Below are 23,315 nucleotides of genomic sequence, written 5' to 3' on the forward strand. Positions count from 1 at the left end.
AAGAAGGAAAGGAAATCAGACGAATTAGAGAAGTCACCGTGGCATAAGAAATCCAAATTGAAGAAGTAAATGTAAAGGAGCCGATTGAGGTGCACTCACGGACAGAGGTTCACTTGGGATTTGGGACACTCTGCCTTGGAGAGCTTTGAAATTTTATTTGGTTTTTTGCCTTACCCTTTTTTTTACTATTTTCACATAATGAGGGAAAATAGTATCGAATATTTGCTAAATTTTGTCCAACACATATAAATAATATTACATCAACACTAGAACAAAATAACAAAAAGTAGGGTTTGCAAAAGAAATATTAGCGTTTAGCAAGAACATGACAAAAACATGAATGCCACGATGCCATAATGCAAAATTAAGATAAAAATAAAATATAATTACAACATTAACTTGGATGAGGAACATATTTAATAACCCTACGAGTATTATTTTAGAGTACCTGTCAGCGTCATCTAATCAGGCGCCAAGTTTTTTCTCTCAAGTTGCAACTCACATGCATAATTACTATTTATGTTAGAATTTTTTTGTTAATGCACGCACTTATATATCATATAATAGCTATGTTAATTAAAGGCTCATTCTCAAAACAAAAAAATTAAAGGCTCATTATATATTTTTGGGGTAAAGATATAAAAGGATATCTTTTTGATTCAACGTGACGCCGTGGCAACGCACGGGTTTTGTACTAGTCTATATACCTAATAATAAAGGGAGAAGTGTTTCCGCGGTTTGGTCCGTCTTGGTCCACTGTTTTTTTGGTTCGTCCGTGCAATTTTCGTTTCGTCCGTCACACAATCCGTCCAAGGTACCATGTCCGATCCGTTTTAGATGATCTGTTCAGAAAAGGGTAGCCTAAACGGGCACGTCTAGCTTGCAAAGTCCATTGTACGTCCGCTTGGAACCTTGGGCCGGAGAGTAGGTTTTGCAATTGCAAACGGAATCTATCACAAAATCTATCCCCGGCTCTAATAAAAACCGCACGAGTGACCACACCAAAAGTCAAGCCGCACGAAAGCACTCGCCTGCTCTCGATTCTCGCCTCGCCGCCATCGTCCGTGTCTCCGGACCTCCTCTTGTTAAGCATGTTTAAAGCGCTCTCGCCTCGCCGCCATCGCTTGTAACCTTCTCTTTTCGAATCCTGGCAATGGAGAAAAAATCATGATGACTCCAACGCAACACCACTAGCTCCTTCACGTACGTCGGCGATCATAAGGTATGTACGTGAACGGGCAGGCCATGCCGCAGGCGGGCATAAGCCAGCACAGTACAAAATGGATCATGGAGGATTTCTGCAGCGGTATATTGGAGAACGCCGACGGCATCAACGTCAAGTCGCCGACCATGCCGGCGGAAGGAGGATTAGAGGAAGGCCACGATATCAAACCAGTCGGGACCAAGAGGCCAACGCCAGCACTTGCACCAGATAGATCATGGGCTCCGCGCCGGCCATGATTGTAAAGGAGGAGAAAATTTCAAAAATTAATGAGGGGCGGCGAGGTTCCAATATCGTCGAGGATGCGACCAACTTGAGGGTGGTGGTGCATGACATGGTAGATGACATGGTAGATGACACCTGGGACGTTTCAGGAGAAAGCCTGGATGGGGCGGTGTGATACAACCGTTCTTTAATCAAGATGGAGGAGCTGGAGCCGTTGGTAATGGTCCCTCCAAACAGGGGGGGTGCAACAATTCGGCGCCACGAGCTCAACTGATTACGGGACGACGGTAGACTTCAAGTGGTTCAACCACAATGGCGGACAGGTGTCCATCGCACCACCTGCAAACTGTTTACGAGAATCCACCTCTCTCATGCCATCTGAATCCGATCTGTTGTCGTTCAGGGAGACAGGGACACCGGGTCAAGGTGGCTGGCCGAAGTCCGGTTCATGGCCGTTGTCGATAGAGTGAAAAAACCTCGCCAACCTTGTCGGCTAGATAAACAACCGCCTCAGAGGCGCTCGAGCCACTGCTCGAATCTCACGGAGGCATGTCGTTCCCGTTCTGATGACCTAGGACTACACTGGCGCTGACCTTCTCACCAGCATCGGCGACGACAAACTTCACCATTGGCCTCAGACTTCGAGCGGATGGCGAGCCGGGCGAACAGAGGCAGGGGACATGCATGCTGGCCATCCCCACGAGCTTCACCAACGGCCTGAGGCGATCAAGCGGCTGGACGAGCGCGGTGAGACTGTCCAGAGCCCGGCTTGGCACTATCCCAGCTCCCATGGCTAGGCCAGCGAAGGAGGGGCTGCGCAAGGCCATCGGCCGGAGGCGTCAAGAGGTTGGGCGAGCGCGGCGCTATCCCAGCGCTCCCACGGCGAGGCCTGCCTGACACTGTCCTAGCTCATGTATTTGTTCGCAATACGTCAACCGTACATAGCGTGATGTTATCGTAGAAGTATTGATCCGTGTACTCGTTTCCTTCACTCACAATTCCACACACAAGTACTGTCGTTGTGGCCCGTCGGCAAATCCTAAACCTGTAAGCGTACCAGAGTAAAATTCTGCCCCAACTCTTGTACGAACTCTGCTCGGGCGATAAACGGAAGCATCGGACAGTCAAATTCTTTTGCGAACGAGGTTGCTCTGACCCCTACACAAACTCTCCTGGGCGCCCTATAAAAAGGTCTCGAATCCATCAAAGGCATTGATCGAAATCACAAATCAAAACCAACCACAATGAAGTTGCCTAACCCAAAGTTCCTTCCCAACTCCACATTGCCACGCGACTCACGCCGCAAGATCCGCTCCAGCTGAACGTTGCCGTCATGACGTGTAGCTCTTCTGCCGACCGGAACTCTCCGTCTGCATCACCGTTCCGCTGGCCAAAACTCTCAGTCCGCACTGCTCGCGTATGTACTCCACAACTACGGCACACTTCTTTACTTAATCTTCAAATATGTGTCATATATATCTTTGTTGTATTATTTTCAAATTTTGGCATTAGGTGATTCTTTCGACCTTCATAAGTTAGTCCTTTATTATGTAAATCATTAATTAAAATAAAATCATATGATTATATTAAAAACATTGTTCAACATAGTTGAAAAAAACAATGATGTATAAAGATTACTCCCAAATCAGTGACGATGTCGGAGGGAGTAGATAGAATACAAAGTGGTAGCTTTTTCAAAATCAACCACCTTTGTTCCAAGAAACAACTAAGTGTGGTGCTAAAGAGAGAACATGTTAATACACATGGTTTCCTAGAGCGTTTGGGTGTTTTTTCCAGTGCAACGCACGTGCATATTTCCTAGTTTATCCATAAAAAGTATGGTTCTCTTTTTCCAGTGCACTTTAAATTAGAAAAAAATGTGATGAAGTGACCACCAGGCGATGGGAGCACGGTACTAAAGTCGCCATAGCGTCGTGATCGTTGCATTGCACACCGATGTGACTGAAAACGCAAGGATCACAACGCCATGGAAGCATGGTACAGACGGATGCTATATCCACGTGATCGATGCATTGTTATTCACATTTATGCCTTTGGAAAGGCGGTGATCACATCGCCATGGCGTCGCCACCACCGTGTTGCCATGAAACAACACTTACATGTCGACTCCTACAACTACTGACACAACAACCTATCTATCTATTATATACTAAAAGCAAAATAAGGGTGTTTTTAGAGGCACCAGGTTAATCCACATGTGCAAAATAAATATTAACCAATAATTGAAATCTTAACGGTTGAGATTAAAAAAATAAGAATCTATCTATCTATTATATACTAAAAGCAAAATAAGGGTGTTTTTAGAGGCACCAGGTTAATCCACATGTGCAAAATAAATATTAACCAATGATTGAAATCTTAACGGTTGAGATTAAAAAATAAGAAGTGTTACGTACATATAAAAATAAAATTATGGCACGTAAGCACACACACTAAGAATAGATCTAAAAAAGGTTAAAAGCAGTCTCCAACGCGAATATAGGCTTGGGTCGTGCGCACCGAACCAGCTGATGGAGCAAGCCAGAAAGGAAAAAAAAAAGCCTGAAGCGAACCAACCCTGTACGTGGCGCGCCGTGGTCTAAAGAAAAAAAAAAACTGATCGGTGTAGAGCTGAATTACGTGTTGAACTCAACATGTACATGCCTAGGAGACGTACACTAGAACGTTTCAGGAAAAAAAGCATGATGAGAACCAACTTGAGGTTGGATGGTTAGGAGGGTGGTTGTACCCCCAGCCCACCAGAGTTCAAATTTCAGATTTGACATCTGTGTGTCTCATAAAGGCGGAATATTCATTCAGTGGGAGGCGACGTTCCCGTCGACAGCGAGGCTCCTGTGGTGACTTCGTCAATTTCAAGATCCAATCCGCCGGCTCAGTCTTCCGGAGGTGCTCATAGGGGTAGGGTGTGCGTGTGTGCGTTCATAGGGGTGAGTGTATGCGCGTGTATGTGAGCGCCTGCGTTTGTACCGTGTTTCTAAAAAAAAAGGAAAAAAAGCATGATGGCCTATACACTAAGGGAAATATACTAGGCCACGTTCAATGAAAAAATATGCTTAAATTTTCATATAAAAAGAATGCTTTAATACAATATATAACCTATAATAAAACTCGAAGAAAATTATAGCAAATAATAAAGAATCTTTTTGACACCTACTTTTGTGTAAACAGTTTAGATCGGATTTTGCCCGTACCATTTTTTTTTTGCTCGGATTAGAACCGGATATGATAGTGACCAGTTGCAGATTCAAATACGGATATATTGAACCGTACATTCCAATTGAAAACGGTTGGACTCACACCGGAAACAAAGATAGTAGGATAAATACTCTCATAGGCAAATAACTATAGTTGGGCAAACTTGAGAGGATTGAACATTTCATCCTTCCTTAAGTCAATTAGGTAAGAAAATAGAGACACAACCTAGGCTATAAAAAACATGAAGAGATGGTATAAATATAAAGTAAATAGTTGATCAATCGTTCTACGGGTGGTAAAAAATTAGAGCTAGACATGATGCTGAATTAGGCTTGATAAATCAATAATTATAACTACATTAGTCTAACCTTGGATTTTTACTCGAGAATGGGTTTACCCGGTTTAAAACATTCGGATAGTCCCAAATATTTTTTTGGATAATCTACATCCGCATGGTATTTGCTATACCATATCCTATATTGTATCCAGGGCGCAACTTCAGAATCAAATATCCTTATCAGCCGAATTCTTTGAAGTCGGATATGAAGACCTTGAAACCGATTCAGAGCCAAATCTGGTGAGGAAATTATCCTATCCACTTATGCTACTTATTCATAGTGCTAAAAACATGACAACAAGTAGATCTTAATAGTTAAATAATTCATAACCAATATGAAATCATAGTTGTAACTAAACATGTCCCAACCATAGATCCTTATCGATGTGACCACACCAAAAAAAATGTTCATAACTATAAATATATACCATTTCTGGTGTCCCTTAATTATTTGAAAGAAAATATTATAGATATATACCATACAAGTAATATTTTCCTTACCTTAATATTTGTATTGGATACAAAACTTTGTTATTATAATCATGTGGTATGAGTATCTACGAAAACTAATTCTTATTTCTCAAACACTTTACATACAAGAAATATGATTCCCTCGCATTTGCGAGGGCCACTGTGCTAGTTACTAATACAAAAATATGAATCTAACACTAATCAAAAGAGTCTAACCCAAATCCGATGAATAGTGGTTAGATCTAAAATAAAACTATCCCATAATGAAAAGGGGATTTCAAACTCGCCCTTTGATGGAGGGAGAGTGACCTCGGTAGAGGAGACCCCTTTGATCCTCTTGCAGCTGTTGTAAGTTGTGTTGGTGGTCTTGGCGCACATGCGGGAGCCGGCAGTGTTGGAGCTGCTGCAGGCGGTGCCGCCATGGTCACTGTAGTAGGACAAACTACGGGCGGGCCTCCCGCTCGTGCTAGAGTGTGCGACGAAGACATAGGGGCAAAGCCCAATAGGAGCTCCATGTTGGGGGGATGACCCCCGGTATGCCAAAGGCATGCCAAACCGGATGGTTTGAGCCATCAAGATACCGGTTTAATATTCTTACCGGAGCACCAAGATAAGAATTTGGCTAAGTGAAGCTAAGCCGGTAGCCCCAAGAGGGGTATACCGGAACCGGATAACAAAGATACCGGAAAGACGGGCCTATCGGCAGGACTGGTCAAAGATTCTCTTCAGAGCTAGAAGACAAGGATGAGCTAAGCAAAGCAGCTTTAATCGAAGCCCTGGCGCCAAAGAGAGGGGTGACGCTGAAAGAAGCCGGAGGACGTCAGCGTCCCTGATTAAAGAAGACCCCGGCGTCATCCATGATTAAAGTAGCTTTGTAAAGTAGTTTGTCCAGTCAAAGATGCCATTAGGGTTTCTTGCTCTGTAAGCCACCCTCTCCCCTATATAAGGAGAGGGGGCACAGCCTCTTACGGGCGCGTGTTGACAGAAGAGATTAGACGAAAGACCTTGTATCCAAGAACCTGTAACCATGTTGAGATCAATGAAGCTAGCGATCTAGTAAAGAGCTCTTCCTCTTGTCTCTCTTCTTGCATACCGGCCTTTGGCTGAGTTCTTGAGGAAAGCATCCGGAAGTTCATCCCATCTAGTCGCAAACCCTCCCCCGAATCCTCTAGCGCCCATTCGGCCCCAACTTAAGCCATCCCATGGCATCTGCTCGTTCGCCACGACGACAGTTGGCGCCCACCGTGGGGCATGAAGTGGCGCTTGCTGGAGTTCACATTCGGGCGGGCATCCTCGACGTCGCCGGCCAGCATACGGTCTCCGCGTTGGTGCAGCGCATCTACGCCATGGACTTCATCAACGGCAACGCGGGCTGCTTCACCAACGGCGGCATCTTCCCCAAGAACGGCCGCATCATCGAGTTCGGCAGCCACCGCATCTACTTCGGCACCGTTCCTGTGCGCCAGTGCCTCTCGCCGGTGCTGGTGGCGCCGGATCCGCCAAGGTGGCTACATGCTGGCCGCGCTCCAGGCAGTGTGGAGGTGATGATGGCAGGCACGGTCGACGCCGGCAAAGAAGCTGCGGAAGAGGGCGCTGGGCGTGCGGTTTCGACCCGTGCGGCCAAGCCACCGCTGGAACGAGGCGCAGGCGCAGCGGGAGCATCATCCGCGCCACCGGAAACTCCGCTCCAAGCGGCGATGAACGTCCTCGCCACCCCCATCGCGCAGAACATCGACCCGGCAGCGGCTCAGGCGGAGCTGGAGGCGCAGCGCCAGAAGATGCTCGAGAGCGGCAAGGACATCGCCAGGGCGCAGCGCGAGCTGAACCTAACCCTACGTGAGTATAACGCTGCCCATGGCTTTGCTTCGTTAGCGCTCATGCTCGCTAGGCTACCGGAAAACCGGCTTAAGGCTCGCAATCTAGATCAGGATCTGCGCAAAGAAATTGCTGCCGGCAAAAGCACATCCGCATCCGTGAGCATAGTAGAAAAACCTAAGTACAGTAGCCCGGATAAAACAATAAAAGCTGCTAAAGCTGCTGTAGCGCTGTGTGACTCGCTTTCCGGGGACGCTCTGGCAAAACAACAAGAGCGTGTCCGGGAGCTTCTTGAAACTATCGAGCAGCAAAATGCTGAACAGCTTGATAGGCTAAACAAGGCTGTGGCTTCAAAATCCGCGCGTTCGACAAGGAATGCCGGTAGCAAGTCCCATGGGCAGGCTTCGTCCCCCCATCCGGACAGAAGAAGAGAAAAAGAGGTAAATGCGCAGCAGATGACTGTGTATGATCCGGTTCTTGCCGGAAAGCAACAAGCCGGGCAATATGATGCCGGCAGAAAAGGCCAAGGGGCAAACAGAGGCTACGCCAAAGAGGGCTATGCCGGAAACAATCATGCCGGTAGACAAGAAACCGGGCAAAATTATCGAGCTGCAAGGGCGGCATATGATGAGGAGGAAATAGATCCCCCAAGGTACCGGCAGGCAAGGGCCGCAGTACCGGAATGTTATGATGAGGCTGATTCCGCAAGACCGGCAGCATACCGGAACCCGTTGGGAGAACGCTTGGGAGAAAGATACCTACCGGAACGGGATGCGAGGCACCGTCTGGATAGAGTATACTTGTCAGAAATGATCGAGGAAGAAGGTCCCCCGGGCCCAAAGTGTTTTGGTCCAAGGATCATGAAAGAAAAGCCACCAGTTCGCAACTTTATGTTGCCTCGTGACACAAAAACATATGATGGCACCACGAAGCCGGAAGACTGGCTCGCGGACTATGTGACCGCGGTATATGTCGCAGGCGGCGGAGGAACCGTAGCTGGAGGAGGAAACCGACGATGGGCCGTGAGAATCATACCATCGTTTTTGGTTGGACCGGCGAGAATCTGGCTAAACAACTTGCCGGCGGGAAGCATAAATGGCTGGTTGGACTTTGAGGAAGCTTTCGTGAGCAATTTCAGCAGCACCTATCAGAGGCCAAACAGGCCGCAGCAGCTCGCTTTGTGCATACAGCGCCAGAACGAAACAGACCGGGATTATCTGGCCCGGTGGAACACTACAAGGAAACTGTGAAGGGGTAATCGAGGCACAAGCCATTGCTTGGTTTAGCAGTGGGTGCAGGAGAGGTTCACCGTTGTGGCAAAAGCTGCAGCGGAACATGCCGACAACGTTGGCAGAGATGATACGTGTGGCAGAGAGCTATGCGTTGGGAGACCCAACGCAGCCGGCAGTGCAGCCTGAGCCGGAACAGCAGCGCCAAGAGCAACACCGGGATAACCGGAACAACAAAAGAAGGGAAGATTTTCCGGATCGAAGGTACGGTCCGCAGCAAGTTGCTGCAGTGCAAGAAAACTCTGAGGCCAGCGGCAGTCAGAGGCAGAGAACCGGATCGCAGCCATGGGCCGGTCCTAAAAAACAGTGGGTAGAAAAGAAGCCTTGGGTTGAGAAAAAGAACTGGCAAGAACCTGCAAAGTACACCATGGAAGCTGCCATGGACCAACCTTGCCGGTGGCACACACCGAATCCGGCACACCCGTCAAACCATCTGACGAAGGATTGTACCTGGACCAAGTACCTGATGCAAAAAGGAACAGTAAAAGACGCACAACCGCCGCAAGACATGCCACGGCAACAACAGCTACCACCACCACCACCGCTCACCGGGGCAAACGCCTTACCGGTGCAGCCAAACCGGCAGCAGTACCAGCAAGTTAACCAGGTGGTGGAAGGCAATGGCCAACCACCTCCACCGGCACCTTTGGGCCGGAACATTTACAAAGATCCAGATATGTGCTGCGTTGTGTTTGTAACTGAGCCAACCGACAGACAGAGCCTATATCGCCGTTCTATGGAAGTAAACGCGGTGATGCCGGCAGTACCAAAGTACATGCTGTGGTCTGATCAAGAGATCTCGTGGTCATTCAAGGATCACCCTAAGATCATGCCTAACCCGGGTGGATATGCGCTTGTCTTGGACCCAATCATGCAGGGGCCAAATGCTCGAGTCAAATTCAGCAAGGTGCTGATAGACAATGGGAGCAGCATAAACATCATGTACCGGCACACCATGAACATGCTGGGCATAACAGAAAACATGCTTCAGCCAACGCGCACAATGTTCCATGGAATCGTTCCGGGACTGTCCTGCGCACCGGTTGGAAAAGTCCGGGTGGATGTGTCGTTTGGAGGACGTGACAATTGCCGGGTTGAGAACCTTGAGTTTGAAGTGTTGGACTTAGATAGTCCTTACCATGCTTTGCTGGGGAGACCGGCATTGGCTGCTTTTATGGCCTCGACTCACACGGCATATCTCAAGATGAAGATGCCGGCACCTCGTGGACCCTTGACTGTGGTGGGAAACTACAAAGTCTCGCTGGAAACAGCTTCAGCCGGATCAAACCTGGCAAAATCGCTGGTGATCGCTGAAGAAAAGAGGAGGATGCAAACTGCAGTTGCGCTGGCTCAGTCCTCACAGCTGAGTTTAGCGGCAATGAGTGCAAACCTGGGCGCACCGGCATTTAAGCCGACAAAAGAAACAAAGGACATTGTGCTGGATCCGGCTTACCCTGAGCGCACCGTTCGTATCGGTGCCGGCATGAATGAAGCATAGGAAAGCGCGCTCGTCAGCTTCCTCCGTGAGAATCGGAATATCTTTGCCTGGTCTACTGATGACTTGGTAGGTGTTCCGAGGGAGCTGGGTGAGCACTCATTAAATGTCCGGAAAGATGCAAAGCCGGTAAGGCAGCCTCTGCGCCGGTTTGCTGAAGACAGGAGAAAGATCATTGGAGAGGAGGTGACAAAGTTACTGGTTGCCGGCTTCATTGTGGAAGTACTGCACACCGAGTAGCTAGCCAATCCGGTGCTGGTCGAGAAGAAAAAAGAAGAGAACATGGAAGCAAAAGCTCCAAAGGTGTGGCGCATGTGCATCGACTACACCAACTTGAACAAAGCTTGCCCGAAGGACCCTTTTCCTTTACCTAGGATCGATCAAGTGATTGATTCCACTGCAGGATGTGAGCTGTTGTCTTTCTTGGATGCTTATTCCGGTTTCCACCAAATCCCCTTGAAAAAGGAAGATCAAATAAAAACTGCGTTCATTACCCCGCACGGGGCTTATTGCTATGTCACTATGCCTTTTGGTTTGCGCAACGCCGGTGCAACGTACTCAGCTGTATGCAAAAATGCTTGTTTGATCAAATTGGAAAAAATGTGCAAGTCTATGTGGACGATGTCGTGGTGAAAACAAAGGTAAAAGAAACCTTAATCGATGACCTCCGGCAAACATTTGATAACTTGAGAAGATTCCGGATGAAACTCAATCCGGCGAAATGTACCTTTGGTGTCCCTGCCGGCAAGTTGCTTGGCTTTCTCGTATCAAGCCGAGGCATTGAGGTCAATCCGGTAAAGATCCGGGCAATTGAAAGAATGACTATACCACCCGATCTCAAGGACGTGCAAAAGTTTACCGGAAGCTTGGCATCGCTAAGCCGGTTCATAAGCAGGTTGGGAGAAAAAGCTCTGCCACTCTATGCTCTCATGAAAAAATCTGACACGTTCGTCTGGACCCCTCAGGCAGACGCAGCGTTTAAAGAGCTGAAAACTATGTTGGCCACAGCGCCTATACTGGCTTCACCTCTAGAAAGGGAGCCTATGCTATTGTATATAGCAGCAACAAACCGGGTTGTGAGTGTAGTGGTTGTAGTTGAAAGAGAAGAGGAAGGAAAAACCGTCCAGAGGCCGGTATACTACCTGAGCGAGGTGCTCTCCCTCTCAAAGCAAAACTACCCTCACTTCCAAAAGATGACCTATGGCGTGTACATGGCCTCCACAAAGCTTAAGCATTATTTTGAAGAACACCCCATGAAAGTGGTGAGCGAGGCACCCATTTCCGATATCATGTGCAACAAGGACGCTAGCGGTAGGATTGCAAAGTGGGCAATCCAAATATCACCATATGTGCCTGTGTATGAAAGGAGAGATGCCATAAAGTCACAAGCTTTGGCGGATTTCCTTGTTGATTAGGCGGAAATGCAATACAAACCGCCAGATCAGAGAATAGAGTACTGGAAGATGCACTTCGACGGATCCAAATTGAAAGAGGGTCTAGGTGCTGGTGTGGTGCTTACCTCGCCTAAGGGAGATCATCTCCGGTATGTTCTGCAAGTGCATTTCAGGGCATCGAATAATGTCGCTGAGTATGAGGCTCTGATCCATGGGCTCAAGGTAGCAAAAGAAATCGGTGTGCACCGGATCATTTGCTATGGAGATTCAGATCTTGTGGTGCAGCAATGTTCCGGAGATTGGGACGCAAAAGATGTTAACATGGCTTTGTACCGGTTTCACGTACAAAAGATTGCCGGCTTCTTTGAGGGCTGTGAGTTTCACCATGTACCGCGAGCGGAAAACGAAGCCGCGGATGCTTTGTCCAAACTGGGCTCATCTAGGCAGGAAATTCCTCCCGGAGTAGCCTTAGAACACTTAAGAGTACCATCAATCAAACCAAGCCCGGAATCGGAATCAATTTTCGTACCAGAATCGCATATAGTACCCATGGACATCGATGAAGGGAACCCGGGGACTGCTCCGGTAAACTCGGGGACTGCTCCGGTAAACTCGGGGACTGCTCCAGTAAGCTCGGGGACTGTTGCAGTTACACCCGAAGAAACAATGCTGGTGGATAGCATGGAGATAGATGCACCGGTGTTTTTGGTTCGAGAGACACCGTCGTGGGTTAAACCTATTAAGGAATTCCTGATCAACGGCACCTTGCCGGATGACGAAAATGAGTCAAGAAGAATCCAAAGAAGATCCAAGGCATACACATTCATCAATGGTGAGGTGTACAAAAGAAGTGTTACCGGTGTCCTACAAAGATGTGTGGAACCGGAAGAAGGAAAGGAAATGCTTGAGGAGATTCACCAAGGAGAATGTCGGCACCACGCTTCATCAAGGGCGCTGGTAGCAAAAGTGTTCCAGCATGGGTTCTATTGGCCCACTGCTTTGGAAAACGCTGAGGATTTGGTAAGAAAATGCAATGGGTGCCAGAGGTACGCCAAGCAAAATCATACCCCAGTGTCCGGTTTAAAGACAATACCGCTAACATGGCCATTCGCTATTTGGTGCCTTGATATGGTTGGCCCATTCAAAACTGCAAGGAGCAGCATGACTCACATCTTGGTTATGGTGGATAAATTCACCAAGTGGCTAGAAGTGAAACCTATCGCAAAGTGTGATGGGCACACAGCTGTGAAGTTCTTAAAAGATGTCATTTTGCGGTATGGATACCCGCATAACATCATCACTGACAATGGAACCAACTTTGCTCAAGGTGAGTTCAAAAGGTTTTGTGAGGACAATAACATCCGGTTGGATTTGTGCTCGGTGGCACACCCGCAAGGCAATGGCCAAGTGGAAAGAATGAATGCTTTGGTACTTTCCGGTATCAAACCAAGGCTCATCGAAGCGGTAGAAAAGTCACCAGGGTGTTGGCTTGATGAGCTACCATCAGTGTTGTGGAGCATAAGAACAACTCCAAACCGGTCCACCGGATACACTCCATTCTTCATGGTATACGGAGCAGAAGCGGTCATACCAACCGACATCATTCATGATTCACCAAGGGTACAACTCTATACTGAGCAAGAGGTCAAAGAGGCCAGAGAAAATGATGTGGACTTGCTAGAAGAAGCAATAGAGTTGGCTTTGGCAAGAACAGCCATTTACCAGCAAAACCTCAGACGCTATCATAGCCGGAAGGTTAACCCGAGAGTTTTCCGGGAAGGAGATCTGGTGCTACGCCTAGTGCAACGCACTGAAGGCCGGCATAAGCTTTCACCACCATGGGAAGGTCCCTTCATTGTGAGCAAAGCTCTTCACAATGACTCCTATTACTTGATCGATGCACAGGAGTGGAAAAAAGGAAAGGCGGACAAATCCGGAGAGGAGAGCAAGCGTCCATGGAACGTAGCTCTGTTGCGTCCTTTCTACTCTTGAAGTTGTGGAGTAAGAAGTTCCTTTTTTGTACCTTTTATGCTATAACTAAAAAGGTGTCGGAATCTCGAATGAATCTCGGGGACTACCCCTAAAGTTGCATGCAATGTGTTTATTTTTTCAGTTCACCGGTTGATTGGTGAACATTTTTTCTTTCCGGTTTAGTAGCGTGCTAAACCTACCGGAGTCTTCGACTCTGCTGTTGTCCGCAAACCGGCTTCATGGCAAGCAAGATAAACCGGTAGCAGCTAAGCACGCGAACTGCGAAAAGAGAGAGTGGGAACAAGCAATCCGGGAAAATTTTGACTAACCCCGGTTAAACCGGTTTTTTGCAAAATTTCGAAGTTATTTCTAAGTTCAAGAAAATGCTTGTTTGGTGAAAGAACCTTGTGCTCATACGCCAAAGAACGCCCAGAGAAGGCAGGCAGAGCCAAGGCAAAAGAACCAAGTGTGCATCGAATTGGATGCGGAAAGAATTTGGAAATCTTTGCAGTGCAGGATAAAATCAAAACCATGAGCAAATATGCTAAGGCAAACATAAGATAATTAACTACCGGTATAACTTACCGGCATAAACTGTTGTGCCACAACCAAAGGCAAACTTAGAGTTTTACATCATAAACCCCGGCATACCGGGGTAGAATTTAACGAGGCATTGTTTTGAGTCGAACAGGACCAACAGATATTTCACAGGCAAACATTTAATAGAAGATCATCAGGCAGCAGGGGCTTCCGGAGGAGCATCGCCAGCACCAGCATCGTCCAGAGGCTCCTCATCGGCTTCATCCTCCTCCTCGTCGAGATAGTCCTTGACGTCAGGAGGGGGAGGGATGAAGGTGCGCATGTCGGCGTACTCCGCGATGTGGTACGCGCGATCTTGCCGCTTGGCGGCGAGGATCGGGTCCAGATCGGTTTCCGCGCCTTCACGCACTCCAGTGAGGGCATCCAGGTTCAGCTCAGGGTACCAAGAGCAGGCGACGCGGAGTGCAGAGTCTGCCCCAGCGCGGGCAGCGGAGCACTGCCATTCGCGGATCCTCCTGCCGGCACAATTGAGGCGGTCACTGATTAAGGTGAAGGTATCCGGCACCACTTCGCCAGGCCAGAGAGTCCTGAAGAGCTGGGTGGCTACACCAGGAATATCAGAGAGGTTACGATCAATGGCGCGCATGTGAGACACCCGCTCGTTCAGCGCAAACAGATGGTCGTAGGGGGTCCATGGCACGCCAAGATTCTCCTAGGCCTGGCTAACGCGGTGCTCCTCAACCCTCTTTATGGCGAACAACTGGGAGTCCGGGAAGAGGCCTGCGCAAAGAAAGAAAGAGGCTAAGAAGGCAGCCGGAAGAAAATGCAACCGGAAGGAAATGCAACCGGAGGAAAATGCAACCGGAAGGAAAGACAACCGAAAGAAAATGCAATCGGAAGAAAAAAGCTTATAAGCAGAAATCGGAAAAGGGAAAAAGAAGGAACTTACAGAAGGCATGCGCATCAGTCTGCGTGATTAGCCGGTCATATTCCTTCCGCTCCGCCTCCAGCCGCGCAGCCTTGTCCTCGGCACCTTTCAGCGCCTTGGCAGACTCCTCCAGCCCGGCCTGCAACACCATATTGGAGTTGCCGGCATCCTCAAGAGCTTCATGCATCTTGGCCGCTGCGTCGGCTTCAGCAGCCTTTAGCGCCTTGGCATGGTCAAGGCCCAGCTGGATGAGCTGAGCCTTGAGCTCCTGATAGCTGGTCTTCTGGGCGCCCAGCTCCTCCTGGTGCTGCCGGATAAGCTGCTCCTTCTCCCCTGAAACCCGGAAAAGAAGATGTTAACAAAGTTGTATTGTTAAGATGAAAAGAAAAGCAGGCCAACCGGAGAACAGGAAAGTCATACGTTGGGCGGCGGCGAGCTGCTCCTTGAGGGCCTCAATGGAAGCTTCCGGGATAACTGTTAAACAAAAATCGTAAGTGTTAGGAGAAAGAAAGATTTCCGGTAAAAAGATACCGGTGGTACAAAGTTTACCTTGGCACTTGTCATGTGCCTCAGCAAGATCCCGGTGCTCCCATAGAAGCTCCTCAAAGAGGACCTTCCGAGCGTCAGCCGTGAGCTGTTCAAGAAAAAGAGATTAGTTAAAGTTTTGCGCTAAGAACAAGGTTCTTAACCCGAAACTCGGGGACTGGCAGTGCTAGTTTCGCGCGTTTTTAGCTAAGTTTTGCGCTAAGAACAAGGTTCTTAACCCAAAACTCGGGGACTGGCAGTGCTAGTTTCGCGCGTTTCTAGCCAAGTTTTGCGCTAAGAACAAGGTTCTTAACCCGAAACTCGGGATCGGCTAGTTTCGCGCGTTTTTTAGCTAAGTTTTGCGCTAAGAACAAGGTTCTTAACCCAAAACTCGGGGACTGGCAGTGCTAGTTTCGCGCGTTTCTAGATAAGTTTTGCGCTAAGAACAAAGTTCTTAACCCAAAACTCGGGGACTGGCAATGCCGGTTTCGCGCTAAGTTTTTTAAGTTAAGTTTCGTGCTAAGAGCTACGCTCTCAACACAAAACTCGGGGACTGGGAAGATAGACAAGAGAGAAACCGGCATGAAACTAAAGAAAAGATAGAGAAAATCCGGAAGCAAGGAAACCGGTAAAAGTTGAAAAGAGTGGGTAAAACGTACCATCAAGTTGTTCGTGGCATCATACCATGCGCTGTCGAGCTCCTTCACGGCGCAGCGAAGCCGCATGAAGTGCTCCTCGGAAGACCGGTCCCCAACAGGATCCGGTGCCGGCAGCCTGTCCTTGCCGATGCCACAGGTTGCCGGGGTCATATCCGCGGCGTTCCACTTCTCTGCGTAGGGCAGAAGATGCCCCAGCTCCTTGCCCTCGCGCTGAAACTTGGTGATCCGGCCAAGCAGGCCGGTGGCCTTCTTGCTAGCAGCACTGGCGGCCTTGGAGACGTGCAGCACCAGGGGTTGCTGGCCGCCGGAAGGGGCGTTGGAGGCCGTCACCTTCCCCTTGATAAGCTTGGAGATCTTGGGCGGCGGCGCAGTTGGAGCAGCCCCGGAGGGCTTGATGCGAGGAGCATCCGGCGGTGGTGTTGGAGCAGATCGTGGAGAAGGGGGAGCGCTAGGCGCATCACCCCGGTTGGAACCTTCCGGCGCGGAAGTTCCCGGCGCGGAAGTTTTCTTCTTTTCGAGGACGGGAGGAACCAAAGGTTCCGCCCGCCCGGCAGCTTCTTCCTCGGCGCCGATGTTGCTGGCACCGGTATCTTGGGTCTCTGGAGGGGAGACAAAGTCCTCCTTCGTGCGGTGTTTTGGCGGTGTAGGGGCCGCACGCCCCGAACTTGTAGTGCCCCCCAGAGGGGAGGCAGAAATGTTGCCGGCACCAGAAGGTGCCGGGCTTGAGTGAGGAGGAGGGGTTGAGGTCCTCGCGGAACCCTCAGAGCCCGCTGGCCTTGAGCCAAGCTTCAGCGCAGGGCTAAACAAGAGAAAAAGAAAAGAGTTAGAAAAAGCAACCGGCAAAAGAACTTGGTAAGAAGAAACAAGAAAAGAGAAAAGGAAGAAGCTTACCCAGTGGCGGTCGGCATCTGCTTGCGCTTGTAGCGCCGCATGCCCACTTCCTTCTCCCCCAGAGGCTCCGTCCGGAAGCGCTTAGAGGGAGGGGCCTGGCTGGAACCGGCATCAGACGCCGGCGCCTTGTTCTTCTGGCCCTGGGCCATGAGCTTGTCCACAAACTCATGACCGGCCTCGGCTTGCAAGGGTGGCGCGTGCTCGTGGATCTACGAAGTTCAAAATAGCTGAGAAAAGATCCGCAAAAGAACAATAATGAAAGAAGTAAAAGAAACCGGAAAAGAAAGGTACCTCGAGCAAGGTCAGGTCATCGGAGGAACCGGTTGGTTTCGGCACGGATCTGCCGAGGCGCGAGGCTTGGGTCTTGCCCATCTTCAGATCCTTCCAACGGATGTATGGATCCGGATCGAAAGAATCAAGCGCACGCTTCACGCAAGGGCCTCGCCGCTCTGCGAGAATGGTGGGGAAGCGATCCTTGGCCTGAAACGAGAAAAAAGAAGGTTAATAACAGCGAAAGTTACCGGTAAACCAACCCGAATTGCGTAATCTCTTACTTCTTGGGTCGGAGGGTTAGTAGTGCTGAGAGGAAGGAGGCCCCATTCCCAGTCAACCGGCATGGCAGTCTGGCAGATCTGCCTAGCCTTGCGGACGACGTCCTTCTTGGAGAGGGGAAGGCCGGTGATCTTGGTGGGATCGCCAGGACCATACATCTCGCTCATCCTATGCTGCCGGCGCTTGAGAGGAAGCACCCGGCGCGAGATAAAAGTGCGGATAATATCATCCGCGCAGATGTTGGTCTCCTTCATGAGGTTCGCCATGAAGCGTACCACCCGGTTGGTTTCGACGTGGTCCGTTTTCGGATTGTAGCTCCAATTGGCTCTGCTGGGAGGCGCCGCGTTGAAGGGCGGCAGATCGATGAGGTTCGCGGGGCCGTTGTTCTTCACGTAGAAGAACGTCCCTTGCCATTCGCGGCAGGACTCGAGGCCGGAAAATTTGAAGAAAGTGCTCCCTTGGCGGGAGCCGATAATGCAAGACCCGCACTGTACGGGGGGTTTGGGCTTAGGAATTTCCTTGCCCTGAACGGAATTGATCCGCAGAGCAAAGAAGCGGGCAAACGTCTCACGAGTGGGACGAATGCCAATGTAGGCCTCCATGAAGGTGGCAAAGCAGGAAAGATAAAAAATGGCGTTGCCAGGGAGGTGATGAGGTTGGAGTTCATAGAAATCTAAGAACTTCCGGAAAAACGGAGAAGCAGGAAGGCCGAAGCCGCGCTCAAAGTGAGCAAGGAAAACAACGTGTTCACCGGGTTGAAGCACCGGTTTGATCTCGTCGCCAGGAAGCCGGCAAGTTACCCCTTCCGGAATCCTTCGCGACCGGTAAAGCCAGTCAATCTCGTATTCAGTAACGTTGGAGCCCATCCAGGCTCCACGAGTGACAGGGGAAGGATTAACACCGGAAGCTTGGCTAGAGCTACCGGATTCTCCGTGGCTACCGGAATCGGTATCCATCGGAGCGGAATCGGCGGATCTATCGGATGATTGCCTACGCCGGCTACCGGAAGAAGAGGCAGAGGAGGAACCAGAGGAAGATTCCTCGCTAGACATTGATTAGGAGGCAGAAAAACAGAAATCCCACAGTTGGCCCCCGCGCGAAGATCTACGAGTAAGAGGAAAATCAAAGAAAAAGGGGAAATAAAAACACTGTCGACCCAAGATCTAGAAAACGAGCAGAGGGCAAGCAAACTGAGATTGGAACTAACCTGAGGCGGCGCGGTCGCTGGGGAAGAAGTTCACCGGTGAAGGAGCGGGCCTATGGTCGCCGACGAGCACCGTCAACGGCGGAGCGGAGAAGGGCACGAGGAAGCTTGAATGCAGCGCTCGCAGCGAGGGCACTGCGACGAATCTCCGCACGGGGAGGTCCGGCGGAGAAGCGGCGTGAGTTCGCCGGGCGGTAGAGCTCGAGCAAACGGCGGCGAACGGAGAACGGCGGAGGCGCAGAGAGCGAAGAACACTGTGCGCGAAGAGTGGGGAATGCGAGAAGAGGAAGAAGAGGCGACGGTTTCACCTTATAAAGAAGAGAGAAGATGGGCCGAAAACCGTCGGGCCGCAGTGGTTCGCACCGCGGGCCGCGGTGGTTCGCACCATGGGCCGCCACGTGGCGAGGAGGTACACGCGAAAAAATGAAAAGACACACGGAGGCGCACACGGATCTGAAGCGGCGAGTGGGATCCGTCGAGGAGCATTTAATGTGCGCGCGGGAGTCGAAGCGAAGTGACATCTGACACTGGCGCACCAGTTAACAGTGCGCATGTCACTGACAGGGGCGGGGCCCGAGAAATTCTCTACTTCGCCGAGGAGAGAATAAATGCGGAAGATACCAGAGAAAAAAGATGCCGGGGAATACCTTGCAAAGAGAGAAAAGATAAGTCAGGGCAAAGATGTCGGATCCAAGCTAAGCGCCGGAATGATTAAACCAGTATCCTATAAGATAAGAACCTGGCATGGTCTGTAGGATAGAATCTGACAGACTATACCAGCTTCGGGGACTAATGTTGGGGGGATGACCCCCGGTATGCCAAAGGCATGCCAAACCGGATGGTTTGAGCTATCAAGATACCGGTTTAATATTCTTACCGGAGCACAAAGGTAAGAATTAGGTTAAGTGAAGCTAAGCCGGTATCCCCAAGAGGGGTATACCGGAACCGGATAACGAAGATACCGGAAAGAAGGGCCTGTCGGCAAGACTGGTCAAAGATTCTCTTTAGAGCTAGAAGACAAGGATGAGCTAAGAAAAGTAGCTTTAATCGAAGCCCTGACGCCAAAGAGAGGGGTGACGCTGAAAAAAGCTGGAGGACGTCAGCGTCCCTGATTAAAGAAGACCCCGGCGTCATCCATGATTAAAGTAGCTTTGTAAAGTAGTTTGTCCAGTCAAAGATGCCATTAGGGTTTCTTGCTCTGTAAGCCACCCTCTCCCCTATATAAGGAGAGGGGGCACAGCCTCTTACAGGCGCGTGTTGATAGAGGAGATTAGACGATAGACCTTGTATCCAAGAACCTGTAACCATGTTGAGATCAATAAAGCTAGCGATCTAGAGCAGAGTTCTTCCTCTTGTCTCTCTTCTTGCATACCGGCCTTTGGTTGTGTTCTTGAGGAAAGCATCTGGAAGTTCGTCCCATCTAGTTGCAAACCCTCCCCCGAATCCTCTAGTGCCCATTCGGCCCCAACTTAAGCCATCCCATGGCATCTGCTCGTTCGCCACGACGACAATAATCTACAAGAGATCATAATCATAAACTACGCCAAGTACTACATGATGCACACACTGCCACCATTACATCATGGAGGAGGAATAGAGTACTTTAATAACATCACTATAGTAGCACATAGATAAATAGTGATACAAAGCACATTGCAATCATAAAGGGATATAAATAAGCACTTCACTATGCTATTCATAACAGTGAATAAGTATTCTGTGAAATATAGCCTAAGAGACCCACACGGTGCACACACTGTCACCTTTACACACGTGGGACAAGGAGTCTCCGGAGATCACATAAGTAAAATTCACTTGAATAGCATAACGACATCTAGATTACAAGCATCATCATATGGATCTCAATCATGTAAGGCAGCTCATGAGATCATTGTATTGAAGTACATAGAGAGAGAGATGAACCACATAGCTACCGGTACAGCCCTTAGCCTCGATGGAGAACTACTCCCTCCTCATGGGAGACAGCAGCGTTGATGAAGATGGCGGTGGAGATGGCAGCGGTGTCGATGGAGAAGCCTTCCGGGGGCACTTCCCCGTCCCGGCGGAGTGCCGGAACAGAGACTCCTGTCCCCCAGATCTTGGCTTCGCGATGGCGGCGGCTCTGGAAGGTTTCTCGTACCGTGTCTTTTCCGTCTCGAAGATTTAGGTCAGGGACCTTTAAATAGGCGAAGAGGCGGAGTCGGGGGGCTGACGAGGCGGTGACACCATAGGGGGGCGCGGCCCCCCCTCTGGCCGCGCCAGGGTGGCGTGTGGGCCCCCCCAGGGCTCCCCTCTGGTGGCTCTCGGGTGTTCTGGAAGCTTCGTGGGATTTTAAGATTCTGGGCGTTGATTTCGTCCAATTCCGAGAATATTTCCTTACTAGGATTTCTGAAACCAAAAACAGCAGAAAACAGGAACTGGCACTTCGGCATCTCGTCAATAGGTTAGTTCCGGAAAACACATAAAATCATCATAAAGTGTGAACAAAACATGTAGGTATTGTCATAAAACAAGCATGGAACATAAGAAATTATCGATACGTCGGAGACGTATCACCCGTTAGAAATATTATGCATGGTAGGGTTTTGTTTTAAAAAGGAAAAGTATTATGCCATGCTTAGCAAACCTATTAATGTGTAGCCACTCCTGAACCCACTACTAGAAATGCCTAGCTTGCCTAGCAACATCAAAATGTCGATGTTGTATCATTGGTTGGTTGTGATAGTTGGATGGTTTAAAAATTAACAACCTTAATGAAAAACCTGGGTGGAATGGTTGTATGGTGGGTGGCTACTCAGGACCACGTCCCTGGGGTGTTAACCAGTGTACAGGTGGGGGTTTTCACCTGAGAGTGCGCAATGGAATAGTGGTTTCTCTAGACTGCACACCTGGTTTTCACCAGGGGATCATGTGGGTGTTTACTACATGGGATGGGTTTTAAGCCTGTGAGTTTCACTTGTGGAAAGCCACCCAGGATTGAAGAGATTACCAAGTGACCCATGTTTAGATAGCTTCCAGTGCAACCTTATGGTATTATGGGCTCTGCCGAGATTAATTAAGTTGTGAGGCTCAACTTGTCAGCTAGACATTCGGTTGTGGCGACGGCCAAGTGGGAACTGGTCTAGCTAGTATGGTTGATTTATCCATCCGAAAGATCTTGTCTCATTCTTCTCTAGGGAAGGGTGGGTCGTAAGGTGAAAGTGCACAACCTCTCGAGAGTTAAACCTAAGATCTTAGCCGTGTCCCCGGTTATGGACAATTTGAGGTCCTGGACAGGGAATGTACGGAAGAATCTCATCACCTTTTCGAATGTGTTAAAATTTGAGTAGTAACTGTACAAAATGTACGAGGTGATTATGACCTTGTGTCAAGAATTATAAAATGTTTTGTTTTTAAATAAAATAAAGGATAAAATTGGCTTTATGCAAATTATCCCAAGACTCCACTTGCCAGATATCATATATTTAGTCTTTAACAATTGCCACCAAATAAGTGTCATTTGCCAGTACATCATTGTACTGACCTCCATTCGTGGGGCTGCATATTCAAATGTGCAGGTTCATCTGAAGAAGAATACTACGTAGGGTCTCGAGTCTGCATTCCAACATGTCTGCCTGTGGCACATGAAGATGATGGAGGCTCATTGGTGTTTCATTTCTGTTGTGTTGATTTAAACATTTTATTTGAGCTAGTTCAAGTGACTATGCAGTTTGTAAGACTTTATTTTATCTCCAGTGGATCTACGTTGTAGTGATTTTGATACTGTTGCAATGATTACTACCTTTGAAATGTGTGTGCTATCAGTGGTCCCAGGAATAACACTATGTTGACTGCCAAAACCCACCGGCGGGCAGCGACGGTCAACACTGTAGAGCCGGGAACAACCTAGAGCTGCGGCTGGCTGAGGTCCCTCCGAGTGACGGCCCGCAAAGCACTTCTGGTCACACGTCCGATGCTGAGTGCAAGGGCGTGCCACCTGACCTATACCTGGTCATGAAGGTGATGGAGATGCCTCGCTTAGTTTCCTGCATGGCATACACGTAAACATTAAATACGAGCCTCGATCGGCTCTCAGGTTATCCTGTGAATCGGCTCAAGGAGCCGATCCACCCATGATTCGTACGGGGTGCACGAATATATGGTGGTCCTGCTTGATCAAGATAAAGCTAATTAGATCTACGACGATTTAGGGTTTTCACCGCATAATCGGATCATCCTACTCCAGGTTGGGCCTCGCAGCCACGCACGGTGATCGTAAGCCGATCCTAAACAAGGCCTAAAAACCAACACGAAGTTGATCCCCGGAACATCCTGTTTAGGACTTGCGAACGACACCCTACGTGCCGCTGGATCCTCCCCCCCTTTGTAAGGCCTAACTATTGCAGATATTAAACTAATCCTTGTAGAACAAGGAGCAATCGTAACGGATCAAATCTACTAAATAATGATCAAGCGGGGTGCCGCCCCCACACCTAAGATAGGTGTGAGGGCGGCTAGATATGCAAGAGTTGCACTACGCTAGCATGTTACGCGAAGAACTATGCTAACCCTAACACATCTATGATAACTACGTTGCTCGCC

Source organism: Lolium rigidum, chromosome 6, assembly GCF_022539505.1.
Source record: "Lolium rigidum isolate FL_2022 chromosome 6, APGP_CSIRO_Lrig_0.1, whole genome shotgun sequence".
In the NCBI taxonomy this organism is placed as follows: Eukaryota; Viridiplantae; Streptophyta; class Magnoliopsida; order Poales; family Poaceae; genus Lolium; species Lolium rigidum.